This window comes from Nylanderia fulva, unplaced genomic scaffold, assembly GCF_048542155.1.
Source record: "Nylanderia fulva isolate GAGA-0341 unplaced genomic scaffold, ASM4854215v1 Scaffold6, whole genome shotgun sequence".
Taxonomy (NCBI): Eukaryota; Metazoa; Arthropoda; class Insecta; order Hymenoptera; family Formicidae; genus Nylanderia; species Nylanderia fulva.
The window spans coordinates 1,609,861-1,635,959 of NW_028190698.1; the positions used below are offsets into that span (position 1 = coordinate 1,609,861).

A 26,099-nucleotide genomic window follows, 5' to 3' on the forward strand; every position below is an offset into this window, starting at 1 on the left:
CGATGGCGCGTTCTTTTAAATTGGTTCATCCATTTAGTTAAAAGTTTTCAACGTCAAAGGCGAGTGTGTCGAAAGCCGACAACGCGCTCGCAAAAGTGCTTTACGCCGAAAGCAAGATTACTTAATATCAGCCCTCGTTAAGACTGCAAAATATTAATAGAGACTTCACGGTCTGACGTCTTTGAAATCTGGCTGATACTTTGAACGCCGCCTTACATAAGATATAAGGCGCTTACATATTAATCAACTCATAAATACTCGAGACGCCTTAACACGAGCTGCCATTAATAAATAACAAACCGACCTGAGATGAAACGTTACGCTGCAATCTGTGGATATTGTCTAAATAGGATATTGCTAGATCCAGAGAGAGAGAGAGATGAGAGAAATACTAAACACGCTTTGTATGTATAGATCGTATGGATATAGAATTTAATACGATTAACGTGCATAATAACAAAGACAAATGATATTAGATGATGTCCTTTGTGATGTCGGTTTCTAAATAATTGATATCACTTCATTAAAATTATTCCCCGTCGCCGTAGAAATCAAAATGCGTTGTAAAATTTCCGCGCAACATGTATGACTTTCCACGATTTCAATAAAACACCATTCGCCCTTTGTCTACAGGGCTGCGCCTGTATTTTAATTAGACGCATCGTAGCTCGAAGAAAGCTGCTGTTTGTCAGCAAGATAATGAATTTATCTAATGTCGGGCGTGTCGAGTCGCGAATGAGTCCCGAGCGACCGTAAGGATGACCCACTTGAGAAACTTGTCGCATAATTTCAAGACACGCGAATTTCTCGGCAACTTTTTCCATCCCAGGAAAACTGTGTTTTTGTTCTTGATAATTAATACATGAAAAAGAAAAGTAACTTGTATTTTTTTTTTGTACCGTGCAATCACGGTATAATATTCGCGACTCCGCTCGCGCGAGGACTCGAAGGACTCGATCGGAACTGAAAAGGGTTAATCGAAACTCGATAAAAATAACCTCTCCAAATATTTGTTCTCTGTTTATATCCGAAAGAGTTGAAAACACATATAAATACCGTTCCTGCCTAGACAGGAGCGAGTATGTAAAATTGAATGCACACGTCGCGCGCTCCGCGAATAAAGTATGGAAAAAAAAGGGACCGACGCTGGCGTATTATTTATCTCAAACAATACGTGAAAAACAATGAAACAGATATCCGCGGATACATGCATGCGGCAGGGTGCAACGCGGCGAAGGGATGATGCGCAAAAGGGAGGGAGAAAGGGAGCAAGCTCGATCAAACAAATCGTGGCGTGAATTCTACATCACGCCGAATGCGCGAGAACGACAGAGACGGAAAAAGTGCATGTGCATGTATGTATGTATGCGCGTATATGTGTGTGTATATATGCAAACACAGCGTGACGAATCAATTTTCGGGACATCGGTCGTTGGAGGTCGAGAACGCGGATGCTGCGAGTATATATGAGTGGAGAATAAAATGAAATATAAACGTAAACTTTATTTATCAAAAAACTGCGAGAGTGTGAGAAAAAGGGAGATGACACGCGCGCCACGAGAACGTTTTATACGTGTACAAGTGTACATACAATGCGTTTTTATCGCGCGCGCTTCATTAACGATGATCTATGTACGAGACGAAAGTAGCTCGCTCTCGCGGTCAAAGTAGAAAAAGCCACTCGCGTTTTAAAAATTCATTACGATTGCGCGAAGCGACTAACCACCGTGTGATCTGTTAATTATCGGAGCGAATCGGGTTTCGTTTGGGAATTCGATATCTTTGAAATTTAATCATATAGCTCGAAAGAGAGAATAATAATGTCCAATAATTCCGCGCGCGCGCACACGCGCACATGCGCGCATAACTGAAAGGATAAATGAATCAAAGATTACACGGTTTTATGCCGCTTTTAACGTCAATACACACATATTACGAGATAATTTAGTGCATTACGTCCGCCGACAAGTTTGATCGCGTTGCAGTAAAATATCGCGAGCGCGGTGGATTCTGGACCGGGGAGTTTAGCGAAAATTTGTCGAAGCTCATAAACGAAAAGTCGGGACGCGCATCGAACGCCTCGTCGCATATATCATTCGAATATATATATATATATATATATATATATTCCAAATTTTAGTGGAGCTCTCTCTCTTTCCCTCTCGTTTCGCGCGCATCTAAATTATGTAAACGATAACGCGCAACATAATTACGCGTTAGAGTACACACGGACATAAACATGCATACGTCACGACCTCGAAATTTTAATGATTTAAACGGCATCTGGATAATTGACGTATGCGCCAACTAAATGAGAGGCATCAAACCAAAGAGAACCAGAGAGTATATCAATTTTTGACCATTTCGGCGCGCCTAGTGTATAATACATATACGCATCGTTTTTTTTCTTCGACTCCCGGGTATATCGTCCTGAAAAATATTCGAACGTTGCACTTTCGACGGCGAAGGAAGCGATTTTTGCCGCCAAATCGCGTTACACTCCGCGAAATACGACGCCGTTCCCGTATAGCGCCGTTCGCACCGGGCGCTCGCATAAAAACTTGAGCGAAAGTGGAAAAATTCATGACGACGGGAATATTCTGTACGTCGAAAATATTCCGCTTCGTCAGATGTAGATTCGCGGCTACGCGAATCATCGCGTTTTACGTCCCGAAAGGCGAATCGAAAGGACGGCGGAGCCGGATTATACAGCGACGTCAATAATAATGCGTTTAAACTTTGGGACGAATCGTCATCGAAATTCTCGTACCATTTGCACGCCACTTTTCGCACTCTGTCTGATTTATTTATTTTTTTCTATATATTCGATTGCTTTGCAAAAGCAAATTATCATCTTATTACTTATTATATCCCTTGCTGAAAAATGATGGTCCATCTTAATATTAATGCGACGTATAAATGTCCACGCGATGCCGGTGCACAAAAAAGTCCCGCCGTATATTTGAAGTGCAGTCAATGACGAAATTATTCACTTTTTATGTCGACTTGAATTTTTCATACGGTTTTCATAAAAAAAAAAAGAATATTATACGCATAACCATTGACCCGTATTTCGGGAGCGATATTTGATAAAATGTATATATGTAAAAAAAAGCGGTAAAATTCTTGCGATTTATAAAATGAGTTTAATGTTTCGCAAAGGTTCACTACACGCGGCCGATTAGCATTTCATTCATATTCGTGCACGTATACAACGTGTCAACGTTGATCGATCGGAAAACATATGCTAGCGGAATCAGGGAACGCGAAATAAAATTATAATTTGTCTATCCGCGAATCTACTTTTTTTTTTTATTTCCATCGGTGACTGGATCCGCCTTTATCAAATATACATGTATACGTTTGACGAAACGATCGCTCTTGCTCTCGATTCAAAGATGCAAAGTATATAATTGCGCGATCGCGAAATGAGCGGTTCCGGGAGAAACGCAATTTTCGCGGCAATCTCAATCTGACGGATATACACAGGCATAGGTGTAGAGGGTATATAAACCAAGCGACGCGCTCGTAGTCGCGTGGTATAATAGGTGCCGTCGCGCTCATAATCGTCACGTTGTAACCGTACACACTCGGTGGTCCGATAAACCCGGCACGATACCGCGGTTATATACGATACCATTGCGGCCTATAGGTCAGAGCCTGTATGGAGAGGAGGGAAAACGAAGCTCTTTTCTGAGCGTAATTTCGCGCGGTGTGTCGCGCGCGATGTTCGTAACCCGGGCAAAGAGCTGGCCGTCGTTGTGCGAGAAAGTATGTAACAGCATACCGTGCACGAATATGTGCAGCGGCCTGCGGCTGGCCCTTTGGTCGGCTCTTTGCACGCGTCCACTGACACACGGATACGCACAATCGCACACCGCAAACCCGCACCTACGTACACCCTCATCCGTTTCTCGCGCGAGAGCCACGAGAGAGAGAGAGAGAGAGAGAGAGAGAGGCTGAAAGGCCGTGATCCAAACCATTTCCCGAAATTGCTCGTGGACGCATCGATTGACGTTTCGCGTTTGACAGTCGCTGCTCGCGCGCGCCATCGAGAGAGAGAGAGAGAGAGAGAGAACCGTTAAGAAGCTTAAAACACACAGGCCTCTATCGCTTTGACTCGGATTCGACACGCGCGTTAGATCCTTTCCCCGCCACCGCGATTTAATTGCCACGGGGACTCTACCCTCGTCAAATATCGCGCGACTTTCGCGAGTTGATTCGCTCCAACTACCCCAGGATCCCACCTTTTATTCCACCAGAGATATATATATATATATATATATATATAAGCGCACAGCTCTATTTAATTAATAAATCAACCGTTCGAATAGCACACACAATTAGAATAAAATATCACCCCTTACCTCATCCAAAAGACTTGATATTATCGTTTATTCATTCACGATATTGCTATAATATAATAGGTACTAATGACATTTACTACGTGATTAGCGAGGATCGCGTAGAATCACGTGATTGATTGCGATATTTCCAATCATTTCTAAATTATCAGATTATTCCCCTTAATACTTAACCTTTCTGCCAATAAATTGATACTCCAATATATTCGAAGCAATTTTAAATGTTAAAAAACAAAGGGCCTTTGTATTATCGGAAATCTTATAAATTTAACGAGAAAGAGAATGCCGCCCAGCAACTGCTGTAAAAATACGATGCCTTGAAAAAAGGATGAAATTAGTCAAAAGTTAATTAGATAGAGTACAAGATATATTATATATTACGCCAAATTATATAACATTAGATGGCATTATAATGCATGCGCGCATAATAACGCAATAGCATATCTCTTCATTCGAATCATCAACGTAATAAAGTAATTAATTTCTACATTCTGTATCCACGCGACGAGTTACCGTGCAAAATTATTTATCGCATCGGCATTTTTTTCCGGTCCCTTTTTTCGCCGGATGTGTGCAATTAAAAGTTAAGCGAGATCACTTTCGTCACGATATAGGCACGAGAAAAAAAAATATATATATATATATATCTGTGTGTGTGTATATGTATCATTTGTATTCGCGTATAAACGGGAAAGTTTTAAAACCCGATCGACTTTTTCCCTGTATATACGACGCGTTAATTTCGTTTTAACAATCCACGCTTTCTAGCAACACGCCGGGCAGTTTGCCTTTAACGCGCGCGCGAGATTAATATTTATAATTAAAAGTTTCGCCCGTTTCGGACGTTCATGAGCCGCCGTTATTAAATTAATGGAAACGCGCGGCCATATCGTAATCTTTTATCGCACAAATGTAGCGATTATCGCGCGCGCGCTCTCTCTCTCTCTCTCTCTCTCTTTCTCCTTTTTCGCGGATCGATTTTTATTTTATTTACGTGACCGACATTTGTCAACAGCGATAACAACAATCATCCTCTTTGCGCAAACAAAAACATGCCTAATAGCAAATTATTCCGTAAAAGCTTTGTGATATCGTCCACTCGGTGGAATTTTACAAAAGGATAATCGTGACGAAAACACATAAGCTTTCTGTAATAAATTGCATGTGACCCAACTCGCGAATCGCACGTAATTATCGATCAGGTTTGAATTTCGATGCGACGGAATTTACGATTAAATCGAACCCTGACGTCGTTAAACTGTAATATATATGTATATAGACGCGAATAAAGATTTAAATCGATTTAAACCCCAATATCGGGATCTCCTATTTTCCTTTACATCCATAAGGAAAGGAAAACAGAGAGCTGTTCTCGCAAACATATTGTTTTCCACGTATTTAAAGTAAATCTTTGCATTAAAAACACGTACGAGATATAATACAATTCATTACACGCGCGTATGTACAGACAACAAAACAAATCGTATGCGTGATTTTTCATCGCGCAAAACTTTAGATCTGTAAAAGGAGAGAGAGAGAGAGAGAGATACAGAGAAGTGCACCGTGATATAAACCGAGCAAATTGATATCGCCGAAATATATTTGCCTCTACAAATCGTGAAATCGTTGCAAATGCACCGGCAACCATATCGATTACGCGTTTTCACACTGCAACGTTAATCTGATGTTACGCACGTCCGCGTAGCCTATCGTCGAATGTCAATATTAACACGGTGTATCGCGCGCGCGATATTATTTAATAACAAACAACGCTTACTTTTCATTCCCGGTAGTCGGGAATTTCAATTAAATTTTCAAATCGGAAACCGACGGAATTTCAGTATCGAACGTGATTTTTCGCAATTGAGGATCGTCGAGAGAGAGAGAGAGAGAGAGAAAAAAAAGAGTGGCTGTGTATACGATTACGATTGTAAAACTTAGATAATTACAGACGGAATGCGACGAAGAGAGTTAGTTTTAAATCAAACGAAATATTTTGTTCAGATTTATACGCTATTCAAAATATGGAAGGGTGGTAAATTCATGATTGGAGGGAAAAATTTGGCGAAAAATTCCAAAGGGTCTATATACAATACATATACAGCGACGCGTTCTCTCTCGTAAGAAAAAAGAGATATTCATATTCCATCCCCGGATAAAGGGGATCCGAGTCCGCGAGTACGAAAAATACAGCGATGGCTCTCGAAGAGAGACAGAGAGATAAATCATTCCAACTAATCACTCGGGATCGATTCGCGCGTAACGAGCCTTAATCCGTTTGCGAGCTTGACAGCTCACGTCGCGCGACAGCCCCAGAGCAGACGACGGACGAGGACGACGAAACAGCGACAACTCATTTACTAATCACTGTCACTCGTTTCCACCGGCGTGTTTCATCATCGTCGGTAATTCGTTATAATACGAGCGGAACGTGATCGTAACGACGGATGTGCCCGCGGCACGCTTATATTCGCGCAGCGTACATAAAGCGTGGAGAGTATTTCGCCAGCTCGCAGGATGACAACGCGCACGTGCGCGCGGGACTGCGTATACGCGTACACGTGTATATATGTGTATACGCGCGTATGCGTATGCGATCAGCAAACAATGTTGATCTGCGCGCACAGTCCGACCGGCGAACGGCTAATGGCGATTAACGTAACGTTTAGAGCATTAATCGGTGGCATTAATATCTCTACTACCTCCCTCCCCCTCTTCCACCCCCGCGCGCCGACCGCGCCCTTCGCCCTTTGTGCATAGCAAACTGCGGCGCACGTGGATGTATTAATGCCGCGTACATGCGGTCGCGGGGAATCGACTCCTCGCAATCTGAGGGATTATTTCTCATCGAGAAAATTAATTTCGCCGCTCCCAATCACGCTTGTATACGTCCCTCTCGCGCGTTTCGATTATTCTTTCGACCTCGATCGGAAATGCACGACGAATTGCAACGAGCGGATCTATATCCGATGTGACGGACGTGTATGCACCGTGTAGAAAGGACAAAAAATTTGTTGACCGAAACATTTATTATATTAAGCGCGAGTTCGTGCGTTATTGTCACGCGTGTCGCTTGCTCTCTCATTACATTCTCTGTGTTTTATAAAATATTCATCTTTCGCCGGAATTTTGTACTTGTTGCGTCGTAAACAGCGCATTTCCCCTTCAACACGCGTACTATCTGCTCATCTGCGAGAACCGAGCGTTCTTTTATTTAAAATACCACTCTACTCCGACAAGGGTTGTTTCCGTATATCTCCAAATCGTTTACGTACGCCGCGATAATCTTGTCACGACAAAGTTCAGGTCGTTAAATGAAGGTTTCTACCGCAATTGATCTCGTTATGTCACGCAGCGGAGCGTAAAATATCTGATAGTCATCACAAAAATATATCATTATTAACAAAAAATATAATCATATATCGATTTCATCCCTATTCGTGATATATCCGAAAGCCAGCTTGTCCCTCGCGTTCCTGACGACAAACGAGTTCTTCAATTTGAAGAAATAATAATCGCCCCATTTTTCCGGGCTCGGTTGAGATGTCATCACGCACACCCACATCCGGCCGTCGATTTCCGGCGGATACGCGAGCGAGGAAAAAAGATCTGAAGTAGGATTAATAACCAGGCAAATTCGCGGGACGCTAATAAGTGAGAAACCGGCACGAATTGAAAAAGTTTTCCGGCGGAAAAGGGGTTGAAAGGGGTGTCGGAGGCGGAAAGGCTCGCGTGTAACGTCACGATAAATCGCACGAAGACGTTGATAGCCGACAGGTAGCTCGGATATTGCGCCGCCTGCTCTGCCACGGTATACAAACACACGCGCCGATCTACAGGGTGGATCGGAAGTTTGCCCGGATCTGGGGGATCTAGGGGACACTTGGGGGATCGCGCTTTTCGAAAACACACGCCAATTCATACAAGCACACCCCCGTCGTCTATCTTGGAAATAATCTCGAGAGAATTAACGAGCCTCGTTTGCGAGCGATTATCGTTTACTAGTATACAATTTTTACGCAATACGCGTATATACACGTACTCGATGATGTTTAATCATCGCGGAAAATATTCGCTCTCTCGCAATTGCCTTTTACGATTGAACGTTTGAATTCATGGCGATCGATTTTTTACGGCGAGTTCGGTATATTTTATACTCGCCACCGGCACACCCTGTATATATACATGTATACCGACGCAAACGCGCTACGCGGGAATTATATTGCGAGGACGAATGCGAATCTAGGTTACACCATATTATTGTTACTTGACAGACAATTATTATCATATAATACAGTATGAATATAACGCGATACCCTGTCAACAAGCGTGACGTAAAAAGGAACAAAGAGATTAAAAAGAAACATCTCCCCCAAAAATTAATCATTCTTACATTTACACTCAAACCTGATATCGAGAAATTTATCAATTAAGGGTGTGGATTTTTTTTCTCATTACGAACGAACGAAATAATTCAATTCACCCCGAGAAGAATAAACTTTGAAAAATAAACTGAGGGAACTGATGGGCGAGCTGCTGTTTCTAATCACAATTGTTGACAGTATTTTAATTGCCATTATCGAGTCGCAATAATAATCGATCAATTATTTACGTGAAAACTCACCGGCGAGGAACATGGAGACAGAGTTGGTTTTCAGCTCGATGGTTTCCTGCAACAGAAGAAACACATTGTCTATACATGTATGCAATAACACACTCGGTATCGCAGTTACTTCCTCACGAAAGAAAAGTAAAACGCGACGGTGAAGCTCGTCGTTGACGACTACGTTGCCTTAGTTTTATCGTGCAACCAGTGGCGCTTATATATCGCGCGTAATGAAAAAGTTATTATTTTCCATTCTGTCCCCTCCTCTTCGAGTTTTCCTCCGACCCGTCCAAAGTTCCCTCAGAGGAAGAAGAATACGCTATATGTGAGCACGCGGAGAGAGAACCATACCGTAGTATAAAGCATCTACCGCGTGGGTATATAAGGCTTGTAAACTCGGTAAATATATCTATATATATATATATATATGCGATTTATACCGAGTTTATCAAAATCATTTGCGAAACCGACCGTAAATCCGAAACTCTCCTTAAGCGGAGAAAGGGGCGAGATCGCCGATATCCGTATAAGCTTAAAATAAAAATTGGATAAACGTCCATTTTTGTAAATTAAACGGATGAATAATTGAATGAACGTGTTATACGTTCCGCGAGGTACATTCGCGCGCATAATAAAAAAAAAGCCGTCCCGCCCGCGAACAACTTGTTTCTCTTTAAAGTTTAAAGGCAAAAGCGCGCGGCGTCTCGCTCGATTTCGGTGTCTTTATCGTCGCGCGCAGTCAGGGTGGTTTGACAGGCCTGAGCCCCCTATGATTGATATCTACCTCGTCCTCTTCTGTTAGCTACCCGTTATAGTCACCCTTGTTCTCTCTCGTTCTTCATCTCACTCCCGCATCACCCTTTTCGATTATATCGCGCATCCCATTTATATATATATATATATATATATGTATTATATATACACGCACGCACAAACACATGTACATGCACAATCTTAACTCTGCGCTTCTGTGGTCGGAACGGACCGATCGATATAGCTATTATGAAAATTGAAAATAAAGGTGCACTTTTGCACCCACTTATATTCGATCGCAGATTCTGACCTCTTATTATATAGGACGACTCGATAATGCACCGAGATTTATTACGAATCATGAATTAATGCGATATATTTTTCAGTCACACAAAATGTATTTTTAAATTTTATATTATATATATATGTATTAATTATGTATTATTATATCGCGTTCATATTTTTCATATTTATCGTTACGTTTTTACCGCGTCAAAATTATGGAAATGGAGACGAAATTTTCATAAAGAATTAAAATTCAAACAAAATATTATTTTTTTCGGCTTGTTACTATTTATCTATCGGTTTCTCTCTCTTTCATTAATATCATAAATGAATAATATAAATATACGATGCACTCTGTAAAAAGCATACCATCGATCGTACATAATGGATTTTCAGAAGAATGCAAATATTGTTCGTATGTTCTGGCAAGTCAATGTTTATACTCGCATGTCATGATGCGCTCTTTTCTTTCTCTCTTTGCGTAACCATTCGTTACAATTCAATCTGGCAACTTTGGTACGGCTCATTTCTCATAAACTCTCAATTCTCGTCGAACATGAGAAGAAACTCAAATATAAGAAAAAGTCAATGAAATACAATAGGATTCTTCTTTAGCGAGGGAAAGAATAGAAGAAAAAAGATGTATCCACGGTCGCGTGTTTCAAACAGTCGTTACTATTGAATAAAGTTGTTGATCTGAATCCGATATCGATTAAAATTTCACAGATCGCAGAGTTAAACTCGTTCTTTTATTCTCTCCCTCCCTCTCTCTGTTTCTTCGCTCCGATATAAAATCTCGATATACATTCAAGTCGAGTTCTTTTCTACCCCGTTCAAAATGCGTACAACGCATTTGCTGTAAGAAAATTTGCTTTCCAAAAGAGCTTTTCGAGCGATCAGACTTTGGCGATTTCGCCGAAAATATATCGCTCGTTAGAATTTCCAGCGATAAAATTTGAAAACGAATGAAATGCGCGAAAGTCGCATTAATTAAGCTTGCGCGAGCCCGTTTGAGCAGACTGACGTGCACTTTCTTGCTCTCGCGGAGCATTATTTAAGGGAAAGCGCACGTTAATGCGTCTGCTGGTGACACGAGCATTATTAGGGGCGGAGGCGTTAAAAAAAAGAAAGAAAGAAAGAAGAACGCGCGGGAACAAAAATGTCGTGTTTCTAAACGCTTTACGTAAAGCGACAAGTACGCCTGTCGGTCTCCTCTCTCTCTCTCTCCTTCTCTCCGCCTGTCTCGGTGCGCAATGACAGGTACAATTACCGGACTTGCGTATTACACGTGTTACACAGGTGTACACGCATAAATTTCCGAGCGCGCTTTAAATATCTAGGTATATCGATTTTGCGACACGATCGATTGATTTTCAACAATCAATTTTATTATATACTTGGTCATCTGAAAAAATTGATGCGGACTGTCGGCGATTGGGAAAAAAATAAATCCCGAGAAAATGCGATGAAATAGCGGTCGAACTGTAGGTACATCTCACGGGATAACGCGATTTCGGGCTGGGAATCAACTGTGTTCGCGGAACAAAAGAAGTTGTCCGTGACGCCAAAGCGCACATCAAAGGAGGATTTGCGAGACCTCCCCTTCCCTTTCCCCCACGCGAGTGACGGAATTTGGAAAATGCGTTTAATCCAGACGTCGACGCCGAGGGCGACGATAACAGTCCTGCGTCGACTTCACGCTCGGTAGTGCACATTCCGAAAGAGGAATTGAAATTGCAAGGCGATCGGCACAAGGGCGAGGACCGACCCGCACTCTCGCGGGGTCAATTGTATTAATTAAATCTCTTTTGCGCGCGACAGTGCATTGCGACTCAACAGGCAGAACGTGTTCGGCAGGGATGGAGAGGATGGGAGAGCCCCGCCCGAACCAGCCGGACGAAGAATTCAACGGCCAATTCGGATTCTCTCGCGTGACGATCTAATCGATCACCGCCGCAAAGCGCCGACAAAGCCGTGAATTTCTGGACGCGCGCGACAAATTAAATTAAGTTGAACGATATGCTTGCAGGGGCTCTTTTCACAAGCGGTTCGACGGCTCGCTAATAACTCCGACTGTCGATATTAACCTCTCGTACGGATATATTTAAAATATACTTTGTGATTGACAGAAATAATCAACGTAATCTTTTACATATCATACACCAGGAAATTTCGAAATAACTCGAGGACGCGAGAGAGAGAGAGAGAGAGAGTTGTCGACATCGCGCGCTGTCAAAACACTCCAACACCGCTTGCGCGCTTTAAAGGGATGCTGTCGTAGTTCTGTTTTACCGACTTTAAGTTAGGTTAGGTTCATAATTAATTCAAGTACGAATCTTTTGGTACAGGCTTTTAATCTCATTTTTATTACTTCGGTGTTATTCTTTCATGTCGTCTCTGTTGGGAGCGCCATATTTTGTGCACAAATAAACTGCAGGACTTTTGTATTAAATAACTATTGTTACGAGCTGATGCAAGAGGCCGATAAGAGAACTGTAATTTTTTAACTTTTATTGTTTCTTTTATACTAAATTACAGCGATTCCCGTTTATTATTATCAGTATTTTAATTGTGGAGAAGGATTTTTCAATCTGTATGGCCAATAAAAAAAAGCCCTTGAACTCAAAGTCAGTGAAACAGACATGGTCAGCATCCTCTTAATAGCGATATATTGCATTAGAAATGTACACACTTATATTAACTCTGGATAAAAAAAAGCAGATACACTTATTTCAGATTCACGCGGGAAATAAATTCGCTTCTCGTTTCCTCCTTATATCTGAGAGGAAACGATGGGGTTTCTTCACTCTCTCTCCCTCTTAGACGACATTATAAAATATAAAATATCCGTCAGAGTCTGGTTCGCGCGCGACAGTTCTCCCCGCGCAGCCGTAAACGTTAAACATAAGGCTATACCGGCGTTAAAGAGGCCGCAAAGCCGCCCCTGCGAAAGACCGAGGGAGATAGGTAGCGCCTTTTAGTGCCACTGTTGAGGAAACGCTGGTTTTAACGCCGATTTTCCTCGCGCCGCCTTCCTTCGCCCTATGTAATCTGAGCTTCTCTTCGGATTTCCTGCCGGAGAAATTGCGGATCTCAGGCTATAGGAAAAAACGAATCGAAGCTCCATTTCGGCAATTAGCAAGTACGCTCTCGCGTATACTACATAATATCATCAGCCTACACTTTCTCGGGTGACAATCTCATTTCAAACTCCATCCCGAACGCCGTATGTTTTTCCCGATATAGAGGTTCTTTAGCGTTATACGAGGAGAGGGCGAAGAGTGCCTATTAAAGAAAGGAGTAAAAAGAGAGGAGAGAGAACGACCTCGTGGGATGACGTCGTCGTAAGGATTTTCAAGCACGAGGGAATTAAATGCACCTCCGTGGTTTACGGCGAGGGTTAGCGACGGTAGACGGATGCAAAGTCCATTCGACGTGTGTATAGAGCCAGCTTCGAGTTTCCCCCGAGTTATCGCGACAATGTATGCGCGCTTTCGCCGCTATCGATTTAATCCCTTCGCGAAGGGTCTTGGACAGAACTGTCGTCGATATCGCGTTATGACGCGAGTCAAAGACCTGTCGAGATAATTCTCCGAGCGGCTACGCATCAACATTTGGCCTGTTTAATCCTCTTTGGACTCGCTCCCTGATAAGCCGTACGTGTTGTAGAGCGAAACTGGACGACGACGAAATGTTCGAACTCTCTCGTCAAGCCATTATTTTTTTCAGTCGTTGACGAAACATCGTAGCGATGGGACGTGTTCCTCTTTTAACTATTAATTTTAAGATCGGTGAAAGTACCGAATAAAATTGCTAGTTACGTCGAAATCAATTTTGCCAAGTTCATTATTTTTTTATATTAAACGAATAATTCGATTTTACGTTTTAATTACATTGAAAGTTAGCTGAGAAGGTGAAAAGTCGTGCGTAGAGAACATCATCGCGCCATAAATGTTACGTAAAGTCAAGATATTACAATATTCCGTGACGCGTATCGCGGTAACTTTAAGTCACTTTAAAAAAGATAAGGATTTCATTCCCTCGTATATTCGTATTAAGGAAAAAACATCAAATAATCGCTTTTCAAAGAGATTGGTCGCGTCGCGTAAGGAATCGAATCGAATCATGCGCCTCTTTCGGCGCTTAATATAGTCCTCGTAAGCTTTGACTAGGGGGCGCGAGAGAGAATCTTCGGGGTGGAATCTTCTCTCCTCTCGCGACTCGCCCCACCGGAAAATCCCCGGGGCAAGACGGGAGGAGAGGGACGGGAAGCGGGAAAATAAGTTGAACATATAATTTGAAAAGCCGCGGAAATACAAGCAACCGCCGCGCAACTTTATAAGGCAAAGCAGCCGGAGAAGACGCGACTCTGACGGAGCCGAGATGAAAGGGATTGCGTTGCTCCTTGGCGTCGACGTAAGAAGCGAGCATGGAGGCAAGAAAAGAGAGATGGAGAACGGAAAAAAGAGGAAAAACGGGTTGAGGGAAGCAAGGGTTAAGTTAATTCGCACGTCCCCGTGAGCGGCGACCTTCCTCGTTTTCGGTTTTGTCCTGCGTTTGGCTGAAGGGAGTAGCCTTAATTAAAATTACTCGCATTATTCTCGATGGGACGAGCAAAGCTTCCAGCGGCTGTCGAAATTTTATAACTAGAGATTACCTTTTTTTTTTTTTTTTTCAATTTGAAACAATCGAGGGCGAATATGATGCCTCTTTTTTTATATTTTTCTCGATCTAGATTTTTTTTAGTCGCAAATTTCCTCTTTTTCCTTGATCTTCCCTATTATTTGTGTGCTCGCTAGGAGACGCGACGCGACGAACGAAGCGGAAACGAACGAGAGCGAAGCGAACAAAGTAAATGCCGCGCGTTAATTACTCTTACACCGAAATTTCCCAGTCTAGATTTTTCTGAAATTTACGGAAGCGACGCTTTTCCACGAGGAGAGAGAGAGAGCTCTCTTTCTCTCTCTCTCATAGCGATGAACGAGTATCGTTAAAACTTTTGCACCACGCGAATGCTCGTTGGAACAAAACGGCGTCGCTTATTCCGGAGGTTAAAACGACGCCAGATAGCGCAGAGAGTTTATCCTTCTAATCGTGGCTTTCTTTCTTTCGGTGAACTGTGAATCTCGCGCGCCGCCGCTTCTTCATCCGAGAAAACGCGCGGAAAGTCGCGTAAATAAACGGGTATTTCCATGCTTTGCGTTTTAATATCGCAACACACATATGTATATACATATACATATACACATGTGTATTAATTGTGAAACGTAAACTCTCTCTCTAAAATAGCGGATGCAAACGACACATTTTATTTATTTATTTATTTATTTTTTTTTTTTCTTTTTAGAAATCTCCTTCTTTCATATCTTAAAAGTTATATCATATTTATCTCGAATGTGTAACTTCGTTTGATTAAACGCTATACTTTCAACTATAATAAATGTATATACGATTCGATGATAATATCGAATAAAAAATATCCATGTGGAATGTGACTTTGTGGAGGAGAGAAAACGTGTGAAAGGCACCTCTTTCCGAAGGAAAATGTGTATATATACGCGCCTAGAGTATGCAATGTCACAAACACACGTGCGAGTGAGTTCTTTACATAAGTGCACGTGCACGAGCCAACTGGCAACGGACAATGCTGATTCGCTGCAGGTCGTTTCTGGAATTCGAGCCCGCCGGCGGTTCGCCTAATTCTAAATTTAATAAACACATACCTGTCCGCGGCAACGAATGGTGGTGGTGCTTGCGAGCGCAGATGTTTGAGCTTGTAGAGGATTCGCCCATATAACGGAGAAACCCCTTTCCACCCGATCGTTAAATAACAAGACTCAGCAGTGCCGGAGTCGTGAACTATATGAAATATGTACGCGAAGAGAAAGAGAAAGAGGAGAGAAAGAAGCCACTTTCTCGCTCGTAATGGTCGCCCGTTACGAGACGGATTGCACGGCAGTTTATAAAGACATTAAATTCATCGAATTGATGAATGAAGACGAGAAAAATTTCATCTACGCGATGATGACTCTTCGATTTTAACTCTCTTCCAATCGAGAATTTTTCAAAGTTTATTTTTTAATGGAAATTATCCCTTACACAGAAAAAAAAGGAATCCTTGATTCAAGTATATTTTTATTCTTGAACGCTATTTGATTGATTTAAGCGTAGAATACTCTTTGTAATCACAAATTTTTATTTGTCTTAATAATAAATAAGTTTGTGTGAAGTATATTTTATCCTTAAGATATATTCTTGTTTGAAAAATTGCATATGGTAAAAACAAACTTAGTCACATTTGAATTAAGAATTATATATTTGAAAGTATCACTTATATCCGATGCTCACTTGTCCTTGCAATATTTATAAGTAAATTTCAGCTTCAACCAAAAATATTTTGCACTTTGTTTTAAGGATAAATTATCCTCTATCCAAAATGATTTATCTTTGGCGCTATTATAAGGATAAAATATACTTGAATCAAGGCATATTTGCATTCTTTCAAGAATACTGTTTTTTCTGTGATTCATTTAATCCTAATTAAAAATTAAAATATCAATATTTTTCGAATGTATTTTTCGAAGCTATTTAAATGACGGTATAAAAATGTCATTTAAATATCTTACGTTATATTCATACCAAAAATCTGCATAGATCGCCGCCATGCAATTGCACAGAAAAAGAGGAATACTTGATTCAAGTATATTTTAAGCATAGAATGCTCTTTGTAATCACAAATTTTCATTTGCCTTAATAATAAATAAGTTTGTGTAAAGTATATTTTATCCTTCAGATATATTCTTGTTTTAATTTTTACTTTATAACTTTATACCTAATACTTTATAACTAATTTTAATTTTGCACTTTGTTTTAAGGATAAATTATCCTTTATCCAAAATTATTTATATTTGGCGCTATTATAAGGATAAAATATACTTGAATCAAGGCATATTTGCATTCTTTCAAGGATACTGTTTTTTCTGTGTATAAAATGAATAATCCTCAAATAAATGAATAATCGAGTTATTGGCGAAAAGTAAGTAGAAATGTGAACGTGAAGGGAAACGCGAGTGCGCGAGTGCAATCCAAGTCTCGAAAGAAGCACCCTCTTTTCACCCTCGGGTCACACGCGCCCCTTCCCGCGAGACGAAGCTACGTCGATCCCTTACACGTGCGAGGGACGGGAAGATCGAAAGCCAAGTAAATCTGTTCCAATTCCCTTAGTTCTTCACCTCGACAGAGACTCTTGGTAGCCACATTCACGCTTGTCCTTTACTTAGTTCGGACTTTCCGCTTCCATCACGATGATTTTCCCTAACGTAATATTATGTCTCGAGTTAAAATTTTCTTCATATTTTCAATCTCAATCTTCTCAATTTATGCATTTTTTTCCAAAACTCTAATAATTTAATAGTCTCTCATAACTCGTCCAAGAGTCTTGACGTGTTGTCAAACCGACACTATATTCGTTCTTAACATCGTAAAATTATAATTTTATTTTAATTTCACAAATCACTTGATAAGGACTCAAAGAAGGGTCGAAACGTTGTGATTTAATGAATAATATTTGCCAACACGGTCGAGAGAGTTTTACTTTTCTAATAATTTAATTTCTATATTAATTTATATTTTATTTTCGTGCCATCCGAGATTATGTGAGTGGGAATACGGGTTTATAAAAAAATAAACATATATAACGCTAGTTATTTTATAATCAGATTCTTAACATAACTTCCTCTCGATTACGTCTTATTTTGTGTAAAATAATAAAAGTAAAGAGGAATAACTCACCGGCGACACGCCGAATTGAATCTTCCTCTCGAAAGTGTTCGTTCAATTAGACACTCGATTTATTAATCGCCCGGTAAGTCTTTTATCTCTCGACGCTTTTCTTTCCCTAGCGGACAGGAAATCTTTCTCCTCGCACCATCTTTTTTCGCTAGCGAGGATTCCTGCCGATCGTTTTCCTGCCGCTCGAGATTATCAGTAATTACGAAACTTTCCGAGGGAAACGAATCGTCACGAGTTTACCAAGTCGATTATTAATCGCCATCCTCTCTGTGAATGCCCGAGAGATGCCGATTTACCAGAGTATCTTATTACTCCCACGAACAGCTAAGAAGAGGCGTTAATGCCGGAGATCGAAATTAATCCGATAATTTGTATCATCTATAAATGTCAAGATATATATTCCTTATGTATATACTCGTAAAACAATATGTCTTTTGCATCCATTCTCAACTCTATTTATTTTGACCTTATTGTTAGTACAAATAGTGCTTCGTCTATTTTATTAAGAACTTAATACCAATCATTAATAAGATGTAACTTTCGTTACGAGCAATCTTTCGCTTTTGCACTCGAAAGAAATACTCGATTACGATTTAAAAATGCAAAATTCGAAACAGGATAATATTATTGAAAATAAGCAGAGTTGTAGCGACTCAATTAACTCGCTGTTTGATTAAATCAATAAATAATGCATGCATGAAATTATCGGAGAATAATTGTCACCGCGAGCTACGCTTGTCGAGAGAGGCTGCGTCACCCGAATGCGAAAGCGTGAAGCACCAAGCGGACAGCGTCGACGAGATGTGTGTACTTTCTGAGAAACGGCTCGCAAATCGCCTTTCAGCCCGAGAGGATTTTCGGCGATAAGAAAGTTCCCAGCAGGACGCACGTAGCCGCAGCACTATAACCGCATACGTCGCTCGATGCGCCAAACCTAGGAGCTAGGTGCGCGCCAGAGCAATGCCCAAAAAGCGTAAAATCCGAAAATCCGTAAAATCCAAGCCATTTCGCCGTTGCCTTTCTTCATCCTTTCCAACCCTCCTTCCTCTCTTTCTCTCAATGTGCTACACCTAACTTCCTTTCGTCCGCTCCACTCCGCCCACAAATATCCTACCCGCCTTCACGCTCGAAACCCGACGCGTTTAACACGCTCTAGCTTCCTGAACATTCGCGCGAAATCTCTGTTAAGCTAGGAGCAAGCTGGGTCTCACCGTTCCATTCACACAGAGTTTCCCACTTGGCCGAAAATCACGAGCGCGCACGTTCTTGCTGCTCGGCTAACTCGCTAAACTCGGTAAAAGTAAGTCGAATGAAAAATTGACATTCTTGTTATCGCTACAATTATATACATTGTATAGGAACCGTACGAATGTGCTGTTCCAACGAGAGAGAAACGCACTGCGTCTAACACACCCCGGACTATCGGTGAGCGCACTTTTCGAATCATCGCAAGTGGCGCGAGATAAACGGCATATCCGATGGAAACTCATTTCCGAGCTCTACTACTCTGCGACGGGGTATATTAAACCAACATGTACAATTTATTCGCGAAAACGCTAAGAAGAAAACGCTCGCTTCTGATATACTCTAGTCTAGATTCTTTTTTCCTTCATCCTCCGAGGAATTTACTGCTTTCCGCCTAGATATTCGCATACCGTGTCCCCTTTTTAGAACCAAGTCCATTACACCGCACTCGGCGGCGATCAATACGCGAGTCGTTAAATCCGGAATTCGCAGAGCCAGGTAACCTCCGCGCCGGAAACTCATCATACTCTCGATGGAGAGAGCGAGAGAAAGAACGAGGCGGAGAATGCGACAGAGAGAGAGGACGAGAGAATGTCTGTCACTCGCCAAGTACTGTAAGCGCATAACCGCATCTCGAAATTTGCCCCGGCGAAATCGCGAGAGAAGAAATCGTCCACCTTGTTTGGCGCAACGCGTATAATTTTCCATCGCGACCGCTTTGCCGCGATTTTCTTCATAAGAGTGAGACGACATCAAATTGAAAAAACAGAGAGAGAGAGAGAGATGTATAAAGAATCGGCAGGCATTTATAAATTATTCGAATAATCGACACTTTTGAATGACCGATAAATAATTATGCCGAAATTGGTGCAAAGCACTTTTATGAAAGAAAAAAATGATATAGAGAAATAAGATGAGAGAGAGAGAGAAGCGGCAAAGGTCGGTAACCGGTCGACACTTTCGAGGTCTCGAACGAACCTAATTAATTCCTGGGAAGCATACCGGTAATATTGTTCGATAACGCAGTCAATCCTTCGGTTGCAGACCAAGGTCCTATAACTAGAGCACCAACGGGAATGATCTCACAAAGCCAGGAGCTGGTATTGGCTTGCCTTTGCGCTTTAACTACTCGGATGCCCTAATGGTCGCCGCAAAGTAATCCCGGATAATTAATTCCGAGTTATGATATAGCACAGACCGTTAATACGGTGGGTGTGTTTCAATCAACAGTCGACAAGTCTCACGGCTTTGTACCAGAGATGCAATAAGTCTCTACGCGATCATTCAATGGTGTTTACTGATTTAATTTAATCGCCCAATTCCTTCATTCCGATCATTTACAGCATAACGATGTATTTCTTTCTTTCACATGACAATAATCGAATGACATTTGTTATTTTCGCCTTTTTTAATTTTTTATCGATGATGTAAGTAATAAACATGATTCATGATGAAAAAATCTGTTATAAATTTTTAAAAATATTACACTGAGAATATTTCCTTATTTTTTTTTTTTTTTTTTTTTTTTTTGGCAAAAAGTTTGTCGTAAAAGCCGATGGTCCACCAAATTCACGAATAAAGCCATGCCGGAATAATTTCACTTGCATTCATAGGGAACATTCGATTAATTCGACCAAAAAAAAATTTAAACATTCGAGACCGCAGATTGTCGTTGCGAAAGCAGACGCGCAACGCTGCTCAGGCCGTATAATCGCGGTTAGAACAATAGCGGACGATTATGGAAATCTGTTCCAGTGTGTTAAATACAGCCGGCGATTTCGTATGCCGCCGTTTCGCACACACATTTGTGCGCGATAAACGGTGCGGGTGATATCGCATTTTGCAGCAAGAGCAACGCCACGAGAATCTGGCACGAGAACACGCCGCATAGGTATAGTACGCGGGCACACACGTACACGAAAGAGCGCACTGTACGAAAGTACAGTTGGGGTAAGAGAAGTTATGAGAGCACTAACGGAGAGCGAGAGAGAGAAAGGTATAGGAGTTCATCGACGCGTCAAAGTGGTCCCAACCAATTTCATAGCGAGGTGAGCAAACAGGGGTTCTCAAGCCCCCTCTGTCCCATCCCCTGAACCATCGTATAGTGGCTTCCCTTTATATAGCAGGAACACGAAACCATCAACCGCGCGCGAACGATCAATACCCCGAATTACTTTTCGTTACCGTGAGAGCGCGAATCATCGCGGCTGTAATCGAGATGCAAGTCGAATATAATTATACGTCGGCGCAATTAAGGCTTCTTACCGTAAGATATCGGAGATGCGTGCAATTGCAATACTCTTTTATCGTTCCTTACTCTTTTGCGCACTTTAATTACGGCAGAGTATCGATTATTCTGTAAAATGTAATTTTTTTCCGAAAATGTAATATGGCTACCAGTACTGAAAGAAAAAGAATTGAGCGGAATTTACTTTTGCATAAAATAGCATTTTCATATAAACCTTGTTACGCGGATTATATATGTTGACCGACCTTTTAGTTGCATCAATGGTTGATGCGATAGTTCTGTCGTAACGTTACGTAGAGCGTATTACTCAGAATATGCAAACTACAATTCTCATTAATTCTCACCAATATTTCGCGGTAATCCACGTAACAGAAACTTGAGTTGGAGAAACTATCGCGGTGCGACGAATTGTTGGATATTGCTATTAATACTACGATAGGAATAGCTGATATTTAGGGATTACAAGCGCACGATGTTATGATAAATCTGTGTAACAATTTAACACGGAAAATTGAACTTTACAAATTAATACGATCAATCATTTATCTCTCCACACGCGACACGTAAAATATACATCGTAAGCTTTTCCCAAAATGTCTCTCTTTCCACATCATTATACATATTTCAACAACAACAAAATCGGACAAATATAAACGTATAAATTTTCTGCGGTAAATCATCTCGCGAGGCAACGAAAAAAAAAAAAAAAAAAAAAAAAAAGAAAGAGAGAGAAACGTCAAGATCAATTATCCACAAAGCTGATATAAAATGAAAAACGGAGGGAAAAAACAAGAGGGGTGAAAGTTTCGCGCTTGGCAAAAATACTCGCGCGCGGCATTGTTGGTGTGTGTTCACGTTCCGCTCTTAAATATATATTACGTCTCCGAATTATAACAAGCGTCCCGAGATTATGCAAATGTTTAATCGCGAAGGAGCCCGCTAATGGGAAGAAATTGCAGCGCTGGCGCCAGATTAAGAGTCACCCCCTGCCGGTTCCAAGAGAGAGAGAGAGAGAGAGAACCTCCGCGGTGTAGCAGCTCTAAGAACTCCTACACCTTCATCCCTTTCGCGCCGCCGTGGCTGCTGCTTGTCGGCACCGCCGAGATAAGGATTTAATTTTTGGCCACCTTTAATCCTAATTCCGAGTTACTTGGAAGGCAGGTGCGTTGCCTCTCGGCACTCTCTCGGTTTTCTTCCCCCGCGAGAGACTTTAACCACGAGGGATGACATACCGGCCCGATGAAATAAAATGGCGCGCGACATTATATGATTAAACGCCCCCTGTTACTTATTAGTTTAGGCGATTACTTAATCGCGTCGGCTTAAAAGAAGACGAGCGCTTTTATCGCCCCTTTGTCCCTGGGACATTTTATATTATATATTCTAGAGAAATTCTATATCCACGGCGGAAAATCTAATGTACATATTATAATTTCTAGTTGTAATTTTCACTGTATTATATATATGATTTTATATATACATACGATTATATATATTTGGTAATTTTTCATTTTAAACGCGAGAGCAATTATTGTAGATATTAAAAACGTATTACTGTTATCCATTTTCACATCACTTTTCGGATAATCGCCCTTCTGTGATAACGGGAACCTTCCACCGTATTTTAATACGGTGTCAAGCGACAAGAGACGAAATTCCTTCCAGGAAAGGCCCTTTACTTTTAATCTCGTTACTTCAATTCTATCAAGGGGATAACACCTATTAATTCGTCCCCAGAATGAACTCGTTAAAGGAGCTCAACTCGGTCGCGATGTAACTTTGTTAAGGGGTATGCGTAAAAACATTCGGCCCGGCCTTTGAATACCCGCCAGAAGATAATAAGGGAATTAATTGATACGAAAAATGCAATTACGGGGCGGAATAAGATGTTTGCGCGATAAGCGAAGAACGAGGACGAGCGAGGATATATAGCGTGTCGTTCAAAGTTTGCAAACTTTAATATGTCATTGAGCTATATAATATATTATAGTACGAGTACTATTACACCGGGTTCATCGATTCAGTTTTCCGGTCAACAAATTTTTGCGTGAAAGCTAAAACAACGTCATGTCAACAGAATCAATCAATAAGCACGAAAAAGTAAATCATATTTCGATTAAAAAAAAAATAAGATATATATGTGTGTGTATTCTAGGTGTACAAACTATTTAGCGAATTTCGTATCCGTTTTGGCTCGTTATTTCCAGTTATCCTCGCTAGTATGATACCGCGCCGATATATATATATGGACGGCCTATATCGGCCGTGTAAAAAAAAGTTACTCTAAAATACGATTTGGTCCGGTAACGAGTGAAAATCGGTTTTATTGGATTTGCCACGCGTTCCAGTTCGTTTACATTAGGTACCCGCTGCGTTCTGTGCAATATAAACACAATGTACCAACAGACGATCGATATTGAAAAATGGCTTACTTTCGGACCGCCTCTCGATGAGAGGACACCTCACATATTTTATCACGTTTATTCGAATTTCGATCGAAATGTCAAGATAACGCGCGTAATTTAACTATTTAAAACGAGAACTCTATGCATCCGTCTTAAGTTATAATGTAATTTATCAAAAATATAGGATCCTAAAAGTATCGATACGAATCGTTAGGCACAAGTGTTGGCGTTATAAAGTACGCGCAGTAATTTTTCAGTAGTATTTATGTTGCTCTCCGTAGTAGCTTGCATTCCGTAGATTACGTTTTCACTTCGATCCTTCTCTGCCGAAGACTAGTAATCGACTAAATAAAACTCGAACCTTTCTTATGCACTCACAGTGCGTGATACGATTCCCTTCCCAATGTTCAGTAACCTTGTACACGAGGTATTGTAAACAAGTAACGTGTTTGGATCCGTAAATGTATCTACGAGATCCTGCTTTGTCCCGAAAATAAATACGCTTTATTCAACAAACTTTTTAGCGATGGGAAGACGTGTTTATTTTTTTTTCCCCCGAGATTCGACGCTTCAATATGTCGATTGTCAATTCAAAATTATCTTGTGCAAGTTAAAATCATGGTTGCTTTGTATAATAAAATGTAATCGATAGAGAGTTACTTTTTGAATATATGCATTTTTTTTATGTCTACTCACCTTTCAATCAATTAGCATTTTATTTCACATATATTGTATATGTATCGCGATCTTTGTAAAATATTTCGTGCGTGTGGCATATAGTTTTGCAGATTCTTGTATATTTATACACGTTTGCTAAAAACGAGTTAGAAATATCCTTCGAATTTCACAAGAGATTTACCCCCCAGCTTATGCATTTTTCACAAAACTTCCAAAACGATTCGGGAAACAAAATTTGCCATTGTAAACTGGTTATACTCAATTCCAACGCAATTGGAAATCAACATTGCGCCAATGGCGCTGACGCGTTCTCGGTCGCATAAACAATTAAGCTAATTGTTAAAGCGACAAACGGGCTTATACATTGCACTATCATATATATATATATATAATTTATATATATATATATATATTGCATCTACGTATATATATATATATATATTCCTGGTAGACTGATATATCCTAGTGGTGTGCGACTGCCCGCACACTCCACTACGAGCAAACATAACGTTGCGACCGCTACCACTCGGAGTTGCGCTTGCGAGTTGTTCTTGCGCTCGTAATACACGCACACACGTGCATACAACGTGTAACACACGTGCATACACACGGATCTGAACTGCACGCAAGTAGGTCTCGTCGCCAAATATTTGTGTAGACAAGGAAAGCAGCGAGCCACTCTCTTGTCGTTCGCGGCGCAAGTAAGCGTCAATTATATCCGAATTTTGCTACCACTCTGATGAGATCCGAGTAAATTAACGCGATCGGATTGTCGAAAACATCCATCATTTGTTTGTTCGTCGATTGTTGTTGCTAACCGATACGTTTAATGAATGATATCAAGTTTTGCGCCGTCGCAGTGATGGACGGAAGAAAAATGTTGGATTTATATAATTGAACGATGCGCTATTTAAGGATTATATTACACGAAGATTGTTTTATTTTATATACAAAACATATCGTTGACATGAGAATCTCCGCTGTTTCGGGATCGATAAACAGCGAAGATACGAAGGAGAAGGAAAAATAAATGTACAAATAGGATCCAACCGTAGTACACGTATATATTATGCACAAGTGGAATTGATCGATGAACCCGCTAAGGTGCGGCATCGTTTCCCCAGGAAACGTGTACGTCATTGTTCCCCCGCGTTTCGCTCGTATTCTCAGCAGTGCATTACCTTCGATTCGAAACGGAAAACCGTACGCGGATATTTATCGTTTGCAATTTCCTTTGTCAATAAACAAAAAAATTCTGCCCTTTCTCTCCCTCTCTCGTTCAATTGAACAATGTTGATCGCAAGTTGCCATACACATCTCTCCCTTCTGTCCGCGTTGTTAATTCGCCATCGACAACGTACACCCTTTTCCAAGTATATATATCTCCCAAACGAAGCGGGGCAATTCACTTTTTCATCAAATTAAGTTGCAGCGTTTTTTGTTTTTTTTTTTTTTTTTTTCCAAGCGTGTGTTTAAAACCCAAAATGCGAAAAGTCTAAAAAATATTACGTTCAACCGAGATATATGTATAAAGACGTGGTATTTTAATAAAGTCGCGATATCGAATATGCGTCGGCGGCACGCGCGCGCGACAGTTTGTCACGACAAAAATCACGACACGTTTCAAAGAAGCCAATTAAACGGGATCTAATTATCTTTAATTATATCTCTCCCTTTTATAGCTTTGAGAGACGTCGTTGCGCGGCACGTCGTTGACGTTATAA

The 26,099-nt window shown here is 41.0% G+C and overlaps 1 long non-coding RNA gene across 1 annotated transcript in view; it reads right to left on the reverse strand.

Moving 5' to 3' along the window:
• LOC114942274 (uncharacterized) overlaps nucleotides 1–26,099 on the reverse strand; it is a 140,595-nt gene that overhangs the window by 30,801 nt on the left and 83,695 nt on the right. The window contains exon 4 of the long non-coding RNA XR_003821780.2: nucleotides 8,989–9,034. This is a non-coding gene — a long non-coding RNA (uncharacterized LOC114942274). The remainder of the gene's footprint in view (nucleotides 1–8,988; nucleotides 9,035–26,099) is intronic.